Genomic DNA, 18,482 nt, shown 5'->3' on the forward strand with positions numbered 1-18,482 from the left:
CGGCCGCCTCCCTAAATACAGGCCGAACCGGAGCGCGAGGGCCGCTCCTTAAACACGGACCGAGTGTCGCCCTTAACACAGACCAAGCGGAGGACGGCCGCCTCCCTAAATACAGGCCGAACCGGAGCGCGAGGGCCGCTCCTTAAACACGGACCGAGTGTCGCCCTTAACACAGACCAAGGGGAGGACGGCCGCCTCCTTAAACACAGGCCGGAGAGGAGCGTCAGGGCCAGGCTCCTTAAACACGGACCGAGTGTCGCCCTTAACACAGACCAAGCGGAGGACGGCCGCCTCCCTAAATACAGGCCGAACCGGAGCGCGAGGGCCAGGCTCCTTAAACACGGACCGAGTGTCGCCCTTAACACAGACCAAGGGGAGGACGGCCGCCTCCTTAAACACAGGCCGGAGAGGAGCGTCAGGGCCAGGCTCCTTAAACACGGACCGAGTGTCGCCCTTAACACAGACCAAGCGGAGGACGGCCGCCTCCCTAAATACAGGCCGAACCGGAGCGCGAGGGCCAGGCTCCTTAAACACGGACCGAGTGTCGCCCTTAACACAGACCAAGGGGAGGACGGCCGCCTCCTTAAACACAGGCCGAACCGGAGCGCGAGTGTTGCTCCTTAAACACGGACCGAGTGGAGGACGGCCGCCTCCTTAAACACAGGCCGAACAAAATGACACAAAGTGTCAACTGCGAATGTTGTCCATCCAAGGAAGGAGCGTGATGCCCGGCCGGCTCCTTAAACACAGGCCGAGAGTCGCCCCGGACGGTCCGCCTCGCGGCGCCCGTCTGCTCGGATAAAATGACACAAAGTGTCAACTGCGAATGTTGTCCATCCAAGGAAGGAGCGTGATGCCCGGCCGGCTCCTTAAACACAGGCCGAGAGTCGCCCCGGACGGTCCGCCTCGCGGCGCCCGCCCGCTCGGATAAAATGACACAAAGTGTCAACTACGAATGTTGTCCATCCAAGGAAGGAGCGTGATGCCCGGCCGGCTCCTTAAACACAGGCCGAGAGTCGCCCCGGACGGTCCGCCTCGCGGCGCCCGTCTGCTCGGATAAAATGACACAAAGTGTCAACTGCGAATGTTGTCCATCCAAGGAAGGAGCGTGATGCCCGGCCGGCTCCTTAAACACAGGCCGAGAGTCGCCCCGGACGGTCCGCCTCGCGGCGCCCGCCCGCTCGGATAAAATGACACAAAGTGTCAACTGCGAATGTTGTCCATCCAAGGAAGGAGCGTGATGCCCGGCCGGCTCCTTAAACAAAGGCCGAGAGTCGCCCCGGACGGTCCGCCTCGCGGCGCCCGCCCGCTCGGATAAAATGACACAAAGTGTCAACTACGAATGTTGTCCATCCAAGGAAGGAGCGTGATGCCCGGCCGGCTCCTTAAACACAGGCCGAGAGTCGCCCCGGACGGTCCGCCTCGCGGCGCCCGTCTGCTCGGATAAAATGACACAAAGTGTCAACTGCGAATGTTGTCCATCCAAGGAAGGAGCGTGATGCCCGGCCGGCTCCTTAAACACAGGCCGAGAGTCGCCCCGGACGGTCCGCCTCGCGGCGCCCGCCCGCTCGGATAAAATGACACAAAGTGTCAACTACGAATGTTGTCCATCCAAGGAAGGAGCGTGATGCCCGGCCGGCTCCTTAAACACAGGCCGAGAGTCGCCCCGGACGGTCCGCCTCGCGGCGCCCGTCCGCTCGGATAAAATGACACAAAGTGTCAACTGCGAATGTTGTCCATCCAAGGAAGGAGCGTGATGCCCGGCCGGCTCCTTAAACACAGGCCGAGAGTCGCCCCGGACGGTCCGCCTCGCGGCGCCCGCCCGCTCGGATAAAATGACACAAAGTGTCAACTACGAATGTTGTCCATCCAAGGAAGGAGCGTGATGCCCGGCCGGCTCCTTAAACACAGGCCGAGAGTCGCCCCGGACGGTCCGCCTCGCGGCGCCCGTCCGCTCGGATAAAATGACACAAAGTGTCAACTGCGAATGTTGTCCATCCAAGGAAGGAGCGTGATGCCCGGCCGGCTCCTTAAACACAGGCCGAGAGTCGCCCCGGACGGTCCGCCTCGCGGCGCCCGCCCGCTCGGATAAAATGACACAAAGTGTCAACTATGAATGTTGTCCATCCAAGGAGGGAGCGTGAGGCCCGGCCGGCTCCGAAAACACAGGCCGAGAGTCGCCCCGGACGGTCCGCCTCGCGGCGCCCGTCTGCTCGGATAAAATGACACAAAGTGTCAACTGCGAATGTTGTCCATCCAAGGAAGGAGCGTGATGCCCGGCCGGCTCCTTAAACACAGGCCGAGAGTCGCCCCGGACGGTCCGCCTCGCGGCGCCCGCCCGCTCGGATAAAATGACACAAAGTGTCAACTACGAATGTTGTCCATCCAAGGAGGGAGCGTGAGGCCCGGCCGGCTCCGAAAACACAGGCCGAGAGTCGCCCCGGACGGTCCGCCTCGCGGCGCCCGTCTGCTCGGATAAAATGACACAAAGTGTCAACTGCGAATGTTGTCCATCCAAGGAAGGAGCGTGATGCCCGGCCGGCTCCTTAAACACAGGCCGAGAGTCGCCCCGGACGGTCCGCCTCGCGGCGCCCGCCCGCTCGGATAAAATGACACAAAGTGTCAACTACGAATGTTGTCCATCCAAGGAAGGAGCGTGATGCCCGGCCGGCTCCTTAAACAAAGGCCGAGAGTCGCCCCGGACGGTCCGCCTCTCGAGGCGCCCGCCCGCTCGGATAAAATGAAACAAAGTGTCAACTACGAATGTTGGCGCTCCCCGCGCCGCCCCGCAGGCCCCGGCGCGACCGTACTGCGGCGAGACCGAGACGACCCGGAAAAAGCATCCATCCCACCTAGCCACGATCCACGGAGGCCGAGCGAGCGGCTGAGTGTCGGGCGCCGCGCGTGCGAGCGTCCGCCGGCCGCGCCGGTCCTTCTGCGAATGACGTTTCTCAAACCCTCCGGCTTGATAGCGGCGGCACCACGGGAAGCCGTCCACACACACCGTCCGACCTCTATCCGAAAAGCCTTCCCGACCAACCGCGGTCGCGGGGGCGTCTGTCGCTCCGCATCGGGGGGGCGTATGGCTTCCGCGCTACGCGCTGCGGGCTCGGGGGGGCCGCAACGGCTGAGTCTGACTCGGCCGGGGCGCAGCTTCCCTCCCGGCAGTCAGCAATAGTGCCGATCGCGCCTGCCACCAGCCCCCTCCCCGACGGGTTCGTCGGCGCCGGCTGGCCACCGTCCGCCTTCGTTCCCCGAGGGTTCCCAACCAGCGCCGATCCAACTCCGCATCCTGGCCGCACGCAGTGCGTGCCTCGCGCGGGTAAGTCGCCGGCGCAGCGCCGCAGCTCCCGACCCCCGCGTACGGGAATAGTTGAGGGCCTCAGCGGGCCGCACCGACCGAGTCCGACTCGGGCCGGGGCGCAGATTCCCGCCTGGGTGACCGAACGTTCTCTGCTCGGGCCGGAGGGCCGACGCCCGTCCCCCCCCGTCGTCCCCCACGGACCGCCTCCGAGGCCACTTCGCACGGCTCATCCTCGGCCCCCTACCAATGCTTAATCGATGGGGCCGCCCGGCCGGATTCGCGCCCCCCTGTCCACCGCCAGTCTCCCCAGACTAACCCGAGTTACCGCCCAGCTCGCCTAACCTTGCACTCGCTCTGCCAAACGGTCGTGTAGTCGGCGGGCCGTCCTACGGGTCGCCCTCCGGCCCCAAACGCGCGGCGGGATAGCGGCAAGGCGGCGGCGGCGGCCAGCGGCGTCGGGGCGCTCGCACCGGAGAAGAGGCGTCTTACGAGGCCGGGCGCAGCTCCCTCTCGTTTACTTGCTGAGTAGCGGCGCTCGAAGGTTCCGCGGCGAGCGCGGCTCAACCCACCGAACGTCCCCCTGCAGCGGGCTCCATCGAAGGGCCGTCCCGCCGGATTCGCACCACCCTGTCCACCGCAAAGTCGTCCAACCGACTGCACGAGTTACCGCCCGGTTCGCCTAACCTTGCATCGCCCCGCCAAACGAGCGAGTTGCCGGCCGTCCTACGGGTCGCGCACCGGCCCCACACGTGCGGAGGGCTAGCGGCAAGGCGGCGGCGGCGGTCAGCGGCGTCGGGGTCAAACTCAGCACCGGACAGGGGGTGTCTTACGAGGCCGGGCGCAGCTCCTCTCGTTTAGGGGTCCGCGAGGGTCGCGTTCGAGGTTCCGCGTCCTCGGCTTCGGCTGCGCCGGGTCCAGCCCGATCCATCTCACCCCGCGGCAGCCTCAGACCACCTAGAGCCCCCGCGAACCGCGGCCGGCGTCCGGAAAACAGTCGCGCGAGCCCCCGCTCCGGCGGGCCGGCGAGCGAGAGGCGCTACCCAGCCACCCTCTCTCCTACCTGGTTGATCCTGCCAGTAGCATATGCTTGTCTCAAAGATTAAGCCATGCAAGTCTAAGTGCACACGGCCCGTACAGCGAAACTGCGAATGGCTCATTAAATCAGTTATGGTTCCTTTGATCGCTCCTCAGTTACTTGGATAACTGTGGCAATTCTAGAGCTAATACATGCAAACGGGCGCCGACCTCCGGGGACGCGCGCATTTATCAGACCCAAAACCCACGCGGTGCCCGGGCGCGCGGGCCCAGGGGTCGCGCCGGCGTTCACGCGCCGCGCCGCGGCCCTCCGCGCGTCCGGCCCGGCCTCCCTTGGTGATCCTCGATAACTTCCAGCCGATCGCCGGCCCTCCGCGGCGGCGACGTCTCATTCGAATGTCTGCCCTATCACCTCCGACAGGGAGGCAGCCTATCAGGTCTAAATGACTTGCATACGACCTGATTCTGGGTCAGGGTCTCGTAAGTAGCAGAGCAGCTACATCGCTGCGATCTATTGAGAGTCAGCCCTCGATCCAACCTTTTGTCGGCCGGTGTCACCTCCGGGGGCCGGTCGGCATCCCCCCTCCGGGGTGGGCCGCTACCAGGGGCGTCATCGGACTTTGAAGAAATTACGCCGCGGCGGAAGACAGCGGGCGCGCCCGGGGATGAGGCAGCATCCCTGGGCCGCGGAGGGGAGGAGGCAGCCTCCCCGGGGCGGAACTTAGTCTCCGTAGAATGACGGCGGGCGTGCGTAAAGGGCGCGTCCGGGGATGAGGCAGCATCCCCGGGCCGCGGAGGGGAGGAGGCAGCCTCCCCGGGGCGGAACTTAGTCTCCGTAGAATGACGGCGGGCGTGCGTAAAGGGCGCGCCCGGGGATAGCCCATTCATTTACAACGGCGTGTCCGCCAGGCGGCGACATTTCCCCGTTACCGGTGGCTGCGCGGCGGGTGAGTGACAGAGCTTATCCGAGCGGCTGGAACTCTGCGCCGGCGTGGTCGAGCGTGAGGCCTCGGCCCTTTGGCTGCCTGGTACCTAAACACTTCCATTGATCCAGCCACGGAGGGTGCTGGCTGGTGGCTCCATACCTCCAGAGCTCCATACTTCCATAGCTGCAGAGCTCCATAGCTCCATACCTCCATACCTCCAGAGCTCCATACTTCCATAGCTCTATACTTCCATAGCTCCATAGCACCAGAGCTCCATACCTCCAGAGCTCCATAGCACCAGAGCTCCATAGCTCCATAGCACCAGAGCTCCATAGCTCCATAGCACCAGAGCTCCATACCTCCAGAGCTCCAGAGCTCCATAGCACCAGAGCTCCATAGCTCCATAGCACCAGAGCTCCATAGCTCCATAGCACCAGAGCTCCATAGCTCCATAGCTCCATAGCACCAGAGCTCCATAGCTCCATAGCACCAGAGCTCCATAGCTCCATAGCACCAGAGCTCCATACTTCCATAGCTCCAGGGCTCCATAGCTCCAGGGCTCCATAGCTCCATACCTCCATAGCTCCATAGCTCCATACTTCCAGAGCTCCATAGCTCCATACTTCCATAGCTCCATAGCTCCATACTTCCATAGCACCAGAGCTCCATACTTCCATAGCACCAGAGCTCCAGAGCTCCATAGCTCCAGCCTGGGTGGCTGGTGGCTCCATAGCTCCATACTTCCATAGCTCTAAGTCAGAGAGTTGGCGAAAATTGCACTAAGTGCGAAAGCCCATTCATTTACAACGGCGTGTCCGCCAGGCGGCGACATTTCCCCGTTACCGGTGGCTGCGCGGCGGGTGAGTGACAGAGCTTATCCGAGCGGCTGGAACTCTGCGCCGGCGTGGTCGAGCGTGAGGCCTCGGCCCTTTGGCTGCCTGGTACCTAAAACACTTCCATTGATCCAGCCACGGAGGGTGCTGGCTGGTGGCTCCATACCTCCATAGCTCCATAGCACCAGAGCTCCATAGCTCCATAGCACCAGAGCTCCATGGCTTCAGAGCTCCATAGCACCATAGCTCCATACCTCCAGAGCTCCAGGGCTCCATAGCTCCATACCTCCAGAGCTCCATACCTCCAGAGCTCCATACCTCCAGAGCTCCATAGCACCAGAGCTCCATGGCTTCAGAGCTCCATAGCACCATAGCTCCATACCTCCAGAGCTCCAGGGCTCCATAGCTCCATACCTCCAGAGCTCCATACCTCCAGAGCTCCATACCTCCAGAGCTCCATAGCACCAGAGCTCCATGGCTTCAGAGCTCCATAGCACCATAGCTCCATACCTCCAGAGCTCCAGGGCTCCATAGCTCCATACCTCCAGAGCTCCATACCTCCAGAGCTCCATACCTCCAGAGCTCCAGAGCTCCATAGCACCAGAGCTCCATGGCTTCAGAGCTCCATAGCACCATAGCTCCATACCTCCAGAGCTCCAGGGCTCCATAGCTCCATACCTCCAGAGCTCCATACCTCCAGAGCTCCAGAGCTCCATAGCACCAGAGCTCCATGGCTTCAGAGCTCCATAGCACCATAGCTCCATACCTCCAGAGCTCCAGGGCTCCATAGCTCCATACCTCCAGAGCTCCATACCTCCAGAGCTCCATACCTCCAGAGCTCCATAGCTCCATAGCACCAGAGCTCCATAGCTCCATAGCACCAGAGCTCCATAGCACCAGAGCTCCATAGCACCAGAGCTCCATAGCTCCATAGCACCAGAGCTCCATAGCTCCATAGCACCAGAGCTCCATAGCTCCATAGCACCAGAGCTCCATACTTCCAGAGCTCCATAGCTCCATAGCTCCATAGCACCAGAGCTCCATAGCTCCATAGCACCAGAGCTCCATGGCTTCAGAGCTCCATAGCACCATAGATCCATACCTCCAGAGCTCCAGGGCTCCATAGCTCCATACCTCCAGAGCTCCATACCTCCAGAGCTCCATACCTCCAGAGCTCCATAGCACCAGAGCTCCATAGCTCCATAGCACCAGAGCTCCATAGCACCAGAGCTCCATAGCACCAGAGCTCCATAGCTCCATAGCACCAGAGCTCCATAGCTCCATAGCACCAGAGCTCCATACTTCCAGAGCTCCATAGCTCCATAGCTCCATAGCTCCATAGCACCAGAGCTCCATAGCTCCATAGCACCAGAGCTCCATAGCTCCATAGCACCAGAGCTCCATACTTCCATAGCTCCATAGCTCCATACCTCCAGAGCTCCATAGCTCCATAGCTCCATACCTCCAGAGCTCCATAGCTCCAGAGCTCCATAGCTCCATAGCTCCATAGCACCAGAGCTCCATAGCTCCATAGCACCAGAGCTCCATACTTCCATAGCTCCAGGGCTCCATAGCTCCAGGGCTCCATACCTCCAGAGCTCCATAGCTCCATACTTCCAGAGCTCCATAGCTCCATACTTCCATAGCTCCATACTTCCATACCTCCATAGCTCCATACTTCCATAGCACCAGAGCTCCATACTTCCATAGCACCAGAGCTCCATACCTCCAGAGCTCCAGAGCTCCAGCCTGGGTGGCTGGTGGCTCCATAGCTCCATACTTCCATAGCTCTAAGTCAGAGAGTTGGCGAAAATTGCACTAAGTGCGAAAGCCCATTCATTTACAACGGCGTGTCCACAAGGCGGCGACATTTCCCCGTTACCGGTGGCTGCGCGGCGGGTGAGTGACAGAGCTTATCCGAGCGGCTGGAACTCTGCGCCGGCGTGGTCGAGCGTGAGGCCTCGGCCCTTTGGCTGCCTGGTACCTAAAACACTTCCATTGATCCAGCCACGGAGGGTGCTGGCTGGTGGCTCCATACCTCCATAGCTCCATAGCACCAGAGCTCCATAGCTCCATAGCACCAGAGCTCCATGGCTTCAGAGCTCCATAGCACCATAGCTCCATACCTCCAGAGCTCCAGGGCTCCATAGCTCCATACCTCCAGAGCTCCATACCTCCAGAGCTCCATACCTCCAGAGCTCCATAGCACCAGAGCTCCATGGCTTCAGAGCTCCATAGCACCATAGCTCCATACCTCCAGAGCTCCAGGGCTCCAAAGCTCCATACCTCCAGAGCTCCATACCTCCAGAGCTCCATACCTCCAGAGCTCCATAGCTCCATAGCACCAGAGCTCCATAGCTCCATAGCACCAGAGCTCCATAGCTCCATACCTCCAGAGCTCCAGGGCTCCAAAGCTCCATACCTCCAGAGCTCCATACCTCCAGAGCTCCAGAGCTCCATAGCACCAGAGCTCCATGGCTTCAGAGCTCCATAGCACCATAGCTCCATACCTCCAGAGCTCCAGGGCTCCATAGCTCCATACCTCCAGAGCTCCATACCTCCAGAGCTCCAGAGCTCCATAGCACCAGAGCTCCATGGCTTCAGAGCTCCATAGCACCATAGCTCCATACCTCCAGAGCTCCAGGGCTCCAAAGCTCCATACCTCCAGAGCTCCATACCTCCAGAGCTCCATACCTCCAGAGCTCCATAGCTCCATAGCACCAGAGCTCCATAGCTCCATAGCACCAGAGCTCCATAGCACCAGAGCTCCATAGCACCAGAGCTCCATAGCTCCATAGCACCAGAGCTCCATAGCTCCATAGCACCAGAGCTCCATAGCTCCATAGCACCAGAGCTCCATACTTCCAGAGCTCCATAGCTCCATAGCTCCATAGCACCAGAGCTCCATAGCTCCATAGCACCAGAGCTCCATAGCTCCATAGCACCAGAGCTCCATACTTCCATAGCTCCATAGCTCCATACCTCCAGAGCTCCATAGCTCCATAGCTCCATACCTCCAGAGCTCCATAGCTCCAGAGCTCCATAGCTCCATAGCACCAGAGCTCCATAGCTCCATAGCACCAGAGCTCCATACTTCCATAGCTCCAGGGCTCCATAGCTCCAGGGCTCCATAGCTCCATACCTCCAGAGCTCCATAGCTCCATACTTCCAGAGCTCCATAGCTCCATAGCACCAGAGCTCCATAGCTCCATAGCACCAGAGCTCCATAGCTCCATAGCACCAGAGCTCCATAGCTCCATAGCACCAGAGCTCCATAGCTCCATAGCTCCAGGGCTTCATAGCTCCATAGCTCCAGGGCTCCATAGCTCCATAGCTCCAGGGCTCCATAGCTCCATAGCTCCATACCTCCAGAGCTCCATACCTCCAGAGCTCCATACCTCCATAGCACCAGAGCTCCATAGCTCCAGGGCTCCAGGGCTCCATAGCTCCAGAGCTCCATAGCTCCATACTTCCAGAGCTCCATAGCTCCATAGCTCCATACTTCCATAGCTCCATAGCTCCATACTTCCATAGCACCTGAGCTCCATACCTCCAGAGCTCCATAGCTCCAGCCTGGGTGGCTGGTGGCTCCATATCTCCATACTTCCATAGCTCTAAGTCAGAGAGTTGGCGAAAATTGCACTAAGTGCGAAAGCCCATTCATTTACAACGGCGTGTCCGCCAGGCGGCGACATTTCCCCGTTACCGGTGGCTGCGCGGCGGGTGAGTGACAGAGCTTATCCGAGCGGCTGGAACTCTGCGCCGGCGTGGTCGAGCGTGAGGCCTCGGCCCTTTGGCTGCCTGGTACCTAAAACACTTCCATTGATCCAGCCACGGAGGGTGCTGGCTGGTGGCTCCATACCTCCAGAGCTCCATAGCTCCATAGCACCAGAGCTCCATAGCACCAGAGCTCCAGAGCTCCATAGCACCAGAGCTCCATACCTCCAGAGCTCCATAGCTCCATAGCACCAGAGCTCCATAGCTCCATAGCACCAGAGCTCCATAGCTCCATAGCACCAGAGCTCCATAGCTCCATAGCACCAGAGCTCCATAGCTCCATAGCACCAGAGCTCCATACCTCCATAGCACCAGAGCTCCATAGCTCCATAGCACCAGAGCTCCATACTTCCATAGCTCCATACTTCCATAGCACCAGAGCTCCATAGCTCCATAGCACCAGAGCTCCATACTTCCATAGCTCCATACTTCCATAGCACCAGAGCTCCATACTTCCATAGCACCAGAGCTCCATACTTCCATAGCACCAGAGCTCCATAGCTCCATAGCACCAGAGCTCCATAGCTCCATAGCACCAGAGCTCCATAGCTCCATAGCACCAGAGCTCCATAGCTCCATAGCACCAGGGCTCCATACTTCCATAGCTCCATACTTCCATAGCACCAGAGCTCCATAGCTCCATAGCACCAGAGCTCCATACTTCCATAGCTCCATACTTCCATAGCACCAGAGCTCCATACTTCCATAGCACCAGAGCTCCATACTTCCATAGCACCAGAGCTCCATACCTCCAGAGCTCCATAGCTCCAGCCTGGGTGGCTGGTGGCTCCATAGCTCCATACTTCCATAGCTCTAAGTCAGAGAGTTGGCGAAAATTGCACTAAGTGCGAAAGCCCATTCATTTACAACGGCGTGTCCACAAGGCGGCGACATTTCCCCGTTACCGGTGGCTGCGCGGCGGGTGAGTGGCAGAGCTTATCCGAGCGGCTGGAACTCCGCGCCGGCGTGGTCGAGCGGCTGGCCTCGGTAGTTGAGGTACCAGGGGTGGGCCGGGGAGCTCCAGGCGGGGCTTGTGAGAGAGTGAAGCCGAGCGGCTGGAACTCTGGGCCGGCGTGGTTGAGCCACGGAGGGTGCTGGCTGGTGGCTCCATAGCTCCAGAGCTCCATACTTCCATAGCTCCATAGCTCCATACTTCCATAGCTCCAGACTTCCATAGCTCCATAGCTCCATACTTCCATAGCTCCATAGCTCCATACTTCCATAGCACCAGAGCTCCATAGCTCCATAGCACCAGAGCTCCATAGCTCCATAGCACCAGAGCTCCATAGCTCCATAGCACCAGAGCTCCATAGCTCCAGAGCTCCATAGCTCCAGAGCTCCATAGCTCCATAGCTCCATACTTCCATAGCTCCAGAGCTCCATGGCTCCATACTTCCATAGCTCCAGCCTGGCTGGCTGGTGGCTCCATAGCTCCATACATCCATAGCTCCATAGCTCCCTACTTCCATAGCTCCATAGCTCCAGAGCTCCAGAGCTCCATAGCTCCATAGCTCCATACTTCCATAGCCCCAGAGCTCCATAGCTCCATAGCTCCAGAGCTCCAGAGCTCCATACTTCCATAGCTCCAGTCAGAGAGTTGGCGAAAATTGCACTAAGTGCGAAAGCCCATTCATTTACAAGGGCGTGTCCACAAGGCGGCGACATTTCCCCGTTACCGGTGGCTGCGCGGCGGGAGAGTGGCAGAGCTCATCCGAGCGGCTGGAACTCTGGGCCGGCCTGGTCGAGCGGCTGGCCTCGGTAGTTGAGGTACCAGGGGCGGGCTGGCGAGCTCCAGGCGGGGCTTGTGAGAGAGTGAAGCCGAGCGGCTGGAACTCTGGGCCGGCGTGGTTGAGCCACGGAGGGTGCTGGCTGGTGGCTCCATAGCTCCAGAGCTCCAGAGCTCCATACTTCCATAGCTCCATAGCTCCATACTTCCATAGCTCCAGACTTCCATAGCTCCATAGCTCCATACTTCCATAGCACCAGAGCTCAATAGCACCAGAGCTCCATAGCTCCATAGCACCAGAGCTCCATAGCTCCATAGCACCAGAGCTCCATAGCTCCATAGCACCAGAGCTCCATACCTCCATAGCTCCATACCTCCAGAGCTCCATAGCTCCATAGCACCAGAGCTCCATACCTCCAGAGCTCCATACCTCCAGAGCTCCATAGCTCCATAGCACCAGAGCTCCATAGCTCCATACTTCCATAGCACCAGAGCTCCATACTTCCATAGCACCAGTCACAGAGTTGGCGAAAATTGCACTAAGTGCGAAAGCCCATTCATTTACAACGGCGTGTCCACAAGGCGGCGACATTTCCCCGTTACCGGTGGCTGCGCGGCGGGAGAGTGGCAGAGCTCATCCGAGCGGCTGGAACTCTGCGCCGGCGTGGTCGAGCGGCTGGCCTCGGTAGTTGAGGTACCAGGGGTGGGCCGGGGAGCTCCAGGCGGGTCTTGTGAGAGAGTGAAGCCGAACGGCTGGAACTCTCGGCCGGCCTGGTCGAGCGGCTGGCCTCGGTAGTTGAGGTACCAGGGGCGGGCTGGGGAGCTCCAGGCGGGGCTTGTGAGAGAGTGAAGCCGAGCGGCTGGAACTCTGGGCCGGCGTGGTTGAGCCACGGAGGGTGCTGGCTGGTGGCTCCATAGCTCCATAGCTCCAGAGCTCCATACTTCCATAGCTCCATAGCTCCATACTTCCATAGCTCCAGACTTCCATAGCTCCATAGCTCCATAGCTCCATAGCTCCATAGCTCCAGAGCTCCATAACTCCATACTTCCATAGATCCATAGCTCCATAGCTCCATACTTCCATAGCTCCATAGCTCCATACTTCCATAGCTCCATAGCTCCAGAGCTCCATAGCTCCAGAGCTCCATAGCTCCAGAGCTCCATAGCTCCATAGCTCCATACTTCCATAGCTCCAGAGCTCCATGGCTCCATACTTCCATAGCTCCAGCCTGGCTGGCTGGTGGCTCCATAGCTCCATACATCCATAGCTCCATAGCTCCCTACTTCCATAGCTCCATAGCTCCAGAGCTCCAGAGCTCCATAGCTCCATAGCTCCATAGCTCCATACTTCCATACTTCCATACTTCCATACTTCCATAGCTCCATAGCTCCGTACTTCCATAGCTCCATAGCTCCATAGCTCCATACTTCCATAGCTCCATAGCTCCATAGCTCCATACTTCCATAGCTCCATAGCTCCATAGCTCCATAGCCCCAGAGCTCCATAGCTCCATAGCTCCATAGCTCCATAGCTCCATAGCTCCAGAGCTCCATACTTCCATAGCTCCAGAGCTCCAGCCTGGCTGGTGGCTCCATAGCTCCATACTTGCAGCCACGGAGCTGGCGAAAATTGCACTAAGTGCGAAAGCCCATTCATTTACAAGGGCGTGTCCACAAGGCGGCGACATTTCCCCGTTACCGGTGGCTGCTTAGCGGGAGAGTGGCAGAGCTTATCCGAGCGGCTGGAACTCTGCGCCGGCGTGGTCGAGCGGCTGGCCTCGGTAGTTGAGGTACCAGGGGCGGGCTGGGGAGCTCCAGGCGGGGCTTGTGAGAGAGTGAAGCCGAGCGGCTGGAACTCTGGGCCGGCCTGGTCGAGCGGCTGGCCTCGGTAGTTGAGGTACCAGGGGCGGGCTGGGGAGCTCCAGGCGGGGCTTGTGAGAGAGTGTAGCCGAGCGGCTGGAACTCTGGGCCGGCGTGGTTGAGCAGCATGCCCGCGGAGGTGGCTCTTCCATAGGCACGGAGGGTGCTGGAGCTCCACACTTCCCTAGGCACGGAGGGTGCTGGAGCTCCACACTTCCATAGCTCCAGGCACGGAGGGTGCTGGAGCTCCACACTTCCATAGGCACGGAGGGTGCTGGAGCTCCATACTTCCATAGCTCCAGGCACGGAGGGTGCTGGAGCTCCACACTTCCATAGGCAGGGAGGGTGCTGGAGCTCCACACTTCCATAGGCACGGAGGGTGCTGGAGCTCCACACTTCCATAGGCAGGGAGGGTGCTGGAGCTCCACACTTCCATAGGCTGGGAGGGTGCTGGAGCTCCACACTTCCATAGGCAGGGAGGGTGCTGGAGCTCCACACTTCCATAGGCAGGGAGGGTGCTGGAGCTCCACACTTCCATAGGCAGGGAGGGTGCTGGAGCTCCACACTTCCATAGGCAGGGAGGGTGCTGGAGCTCCACACTTCCATAGGCAGGGAGGGTGCTGGAGCTCCACACTTCCATAGGCAGGGAGGGTGCTGGAGCTCCACACTTCCATAGGCAGGGAGGGTGCTGGAGCTCCACACTTCCATAGGCAGGGAGGGTGCTGGAGCTCCACACTTCCATAGGCAGGGAGGGTGCTGGAGCTCCACACTTCCATAGGCAGGGAGGGTGCTGGAGCTCCACACTTCCATAGGCTGGGAGGGTGCTGGAGCTCCACACTTCCATAGGCAGGGAGGGTGCTGGAGCTCCACACTTCCATAGGCAGGGAGGGTGCTGGAGCTCCACACTTCCATAGGCAGGGAGGGTGCTGGAGCTCCACACTTCCATAGGCAGGGAGGGTGCTGGAGCTCCACACTTCCATAGGCAGGGAGGGTGCTGGAGCTCCACACTTCCATAGGCAGGGAGGGTGCTGGAGCTCCACACTTCCATAGGCAGGGAGGGTGCTGGAGCTCCACACTTCCATAGGCAGGGAGGGTGCTGGAGCTCCACACTTCCATAGGCAGGGAGGGTGCTGGAGCTCCACACTTCCATAGGCAGGGAGGGTGCTGGAGCTCCACACTTCCATAGGCAGGGAGGGTGCTGGAGCTCCACACTTCCATAGGCAGGGAGGGTGCTGGAGCTCCACACTTCCATAGGCAGGGAGGGTGCTGGAGCTCCACACTTCCATAGGCAGGGAGGGTGCTGGAGCTCCACACTTCCATAGGCAGGGAGGGTGCTGGAGCTCCACACTTCCATAGGCAGGGAGGGTGCTGGAGCTCCACACTTCCATAGGCAGGGAGGGTGCTGGAGCTCCACACTTCCATAGGCAGGGAGGGTGCTGGAGCTCCACACTTCCATAGGCAGGGAGGGTGCTGGAGCTCCACACTTCCATAGGCAGGGAGGGTGCTGGAGCTCCACACTTCCATAGGCAGGGAGGGTGCTGGAGCTCCACACTTCCATAGGCAGGGAGGGTGCTGGAGCTCCACACTTCCATAGGCAGGGAGGGTGCTGGAGCTCCACACTTCCATAGGCAGGGAGGGTGCGGAGCTCCACACTTCCATAGGCAGGGAGGGTGCTGGAGCTCCACACTTCCATAGGCAGGGAGGGTGCTGGAGCTCCACACTTCCATAGGCAGGGAGGGTGCTGGAGCTCCACACTTCCATAGGCAGGGAGGGTGCTGGAGCTCCACACTTCCATAGGCAGGGAGGGTGCTGGAGCTCCACACTTCCATAGGCAGGGAGGGTGCTGGAGCTCCACACTTCCATAGGCAGGGAGGGTGCTGGAGCTCCACACTTCCATAGGCAGGGAGGGTGCTGGAGCTCCACACTTCCATAGGCAGGGAGGGTGCTGGAGCTCCACACTTCCATAGGCAGGGAGGGTGCTGGAGCTCCACACTTCCATAGGCAGGGAGGGTGCTGGAGCTCCACACTTCCATAGGCAGGGAGGGTGCTGGAGCTCCACACTTCCATAGGCAGGGAGGGTGCTGGAGCTCCACACTTCCCATAGGCAGGGAGGGTGCTGGAGCTCCACACTTCCATAGGCAGGGAGGGTGCTGGAGCTCCACACTTCCATAGGCAGGGAGGGTGCTGGAGCTCCACACTTCCATAGGCAGGGAGGGTGCTGGAGCTCCACACTTCCATAGGCAGGGAGGGTGCTGGAGCTCCACACTTCCATAGGCAGGGAGGGTGCTGGAGCTCCACACTTCCATAGGCAGGGAGGGTGCTGGAGCTCCACACTTCCATAGGCAGGGAGGGTGCTGGAGCTCCACACTTCCATAGGCAGGGAGGGTGCTGGAGCTCCACACTTCCATAGGCAGGGAGGGTGCTGGAGCTCCACACTTCCATAGGCAGGGAGGGTGCTGGAGCTCCACACTTCCATAGGCAGGGAGGGTGCTGGAGCTCCACACTTCCATAGGCAGGGAGGGTGCTGGAGCTCCACACTTCCATAGGCTGGGAGGGTGCTGGAGCTCCACACTTCCATAGGCAGGGAGGGTGCTGGAGCTCCACACTTCCATAGGCAGGGAGGGTGCTGGAGCTCCACACTTCCATAGGCAGGGAGGGTGCTGGAGCTCCACACTTCCATAGGCAGGGAGGGTGCTGGAGCTCCACACTTCCATAGGCAGGGAGGGTGCTGGAGCTCCACACTTCCATAGGCAGGGAGGGTGCTGGAGCTCCACACTTCCATAGGCAGGGAGGGTGCTGGAGCTCCACACTTCCATAGGCAGGGAGGGTGCTGGAGCTCCACACTTCCATAGGCAGGGAGGGTGCTGGAGCTCCACACTTCCATAGGCAGGGAGGGTGCTGGAGCTCCACACTTCCATAGGCAGGGAGGGTGCTGGAGCTCCACACTTCCATAGGCAGGGAGGGTGCTGGAGCTCCACACTTCCATAGGCAGGGAGGGTGCTGGAGCTCCACACTTCCATAGGCAGGGAGGGTGCTGGAGCTCCACACTTCCATAGGCAGGGAGGGTGCTGGAGCTCCACACTTCCATAGGCAGGGAGGGTGCTGGAGCTCCACACTTCCATAGGCTGGGAGGGTGCTGGAGCTCCACACTTCCATAGGCAGGGAGGGTGCTGGAGCTCCACACTTCCATAGGCAGGGAGGGTGCTGGAGCTCCACACTTCCATAGGCAGGGAGGGTGCTGGAGCTCCACACTTCCATAGGCAGGGAGGGTGCTGGAGCTCCACACTTCCATAGGCAGGGAGGGTGCTGGAGCTCCACACTTCCATAGGCAGGGAGGGTGCTGGAGCTCCACACTTCCATAGGCAGGGAGGGTGCTGGAGCTCCACACTTCCATAGGCAGGGAGGGTGCTGGAGCTCCACACTTCCATAGGCAGGGAGGGTGCTGGAGCTCCACACTTCCATAGGCAGGGAGGGTGCTGGAGCTCCACACTTCCATAGGCAGGGAGGGTGCTGGAGCTCCACACTTCCATAGGCAGGGAGGGTGCTGGAGCTCCACACTTCCATAGGCAGGGAGGGTGCTGGAGCTCCACACTTCCATAGGCAGGGAGGGTGCTGGAGCTCCACACTTCCATAGGCAGGGAGGGTGCTGGAGCTCCACACTTCCATAGGCACGGAGGGTGCTGGAGCTCCACACTTCCATAGCTCCAGGCACGGAGGGTGCTGGCACATCCACACTTCCAGCCACGGAGCATGCTGGCACTTCCACCTTGCTTGCTAAGTCGGCGTGATCTTGCCCAAAAAGTCCCTCCTCACCTCCAGCTGGAAGTGGAAAAAAATCCTCCACCTGCTTGGCCGAGGTTCTGGAAGCCAGCAGCTCGCAGAATGTTGCCAAAGTTTCACTGGAAGGAAAAGAAAAGAGAAGACCGAGTGCGCATTTCACCTACCGCCGAATGTCCACAAGAGGGAAGTGTCACTCCGTCGCAGAATCTGCGCCGACGCACTCGGCACCCTTCGAATTTATGGTGCCGGTGCGGGTGTTCTGGGTGCAAAAAGGCCGCCCAAGTGGTAGAAAAAAATCAGACTTCGTCTCTTAGGTCGAAATTAATGCCAAGTTTTGAATTGCGCTGGCAGGGGTGGACCAGGGCCCGTTAGAAGTGCTTAACCGAGGTCCTGGAAGCCTAACCCGGCGTGATCTTGTGCAAATAGCCGCTGCTGAGCTCCAGCTGGAAGTGTAAAAAGAACCGGGCTGGTTCAAAAAAAGAACCGGGCGACCCGGTAAAATTGCTTAGCCGAGGTCCTGGAAGCCTAACCCGGCGTGATCTTGTGCAAAAAGCCGCTCCCGAGCTCCAGCTGGAAGTGTAAAAAGAACCAGGCTGGATAAAAAAAGAACCGGGCTGGATAAAAAAAAGAACCGGGCGGCCCGTTAAAATTGCTTAGCCGAGGTCCTGGAAGCCTAACACGGCGTGATCTTGTGCAAAAAGCCGCTCCCGAGCTCCAGCTGGAAGTGTAAAAAGAACCGGGCTGGATAAAAAAAGAACCGGGCTGGATAAAAAAAAGAACCGGGCGACCCGTTAAAATTGCTTAGCCGAGGTCCTGGAAGCCTAACACGGCGTGATCTTGTGCAAAAAGCCGCTCCAGAGCTCCAGCTGGAAGTGTAAAAAGAACCAGGCTGGATAAAAAAAAGAACCGGGCTGGATCAAAAAAGAACCGGGCGACCCGTTAAAATTGCTTAGCCGAGGTCCTGGAAGCCTAACACGGCGTGATCTTGTGCAAAAAGCCGCTCCCGAGCTCCAGCTGGAAGTGTAAAAAGAACCAGGCTGGATAAAAAAAAAGAACCGGGCTGGATCAAAAAAGAACCGGGCGACCCGTTAAAATTGCTTAGCCGAGGTCCTGGAAGCCTAACCCGGCGTGATCTTGTGCAAAAAGCCGCTCCCGAGCTCCAGCTGGAAGTGTAAAAAGAACCAGGCTGGATAAAAAAAAGAACCGGGCTGGATCAAAAAAGAACCGGGCGGCCCGTTAAA

This window comes from Syngnathus leptorhynchus, unplaced genomic scaffold (assembly GCF_054491065.1).
Source record: "Syngnathus leptorhynchus isolate UIUO unplaced genomic scaffold, UIUO_Slep HiC_scaffold_26, whole genome shotgun sequence".
In the NCBI taxonomy this organism is placed as follows: domain Eukaryota; kingdom Metazoa; phylum Chordata; class Actinopteri; order Syngnathiformes; family Syngnathidae; genus Syngnathus; species Syngnathus leptorhynchus.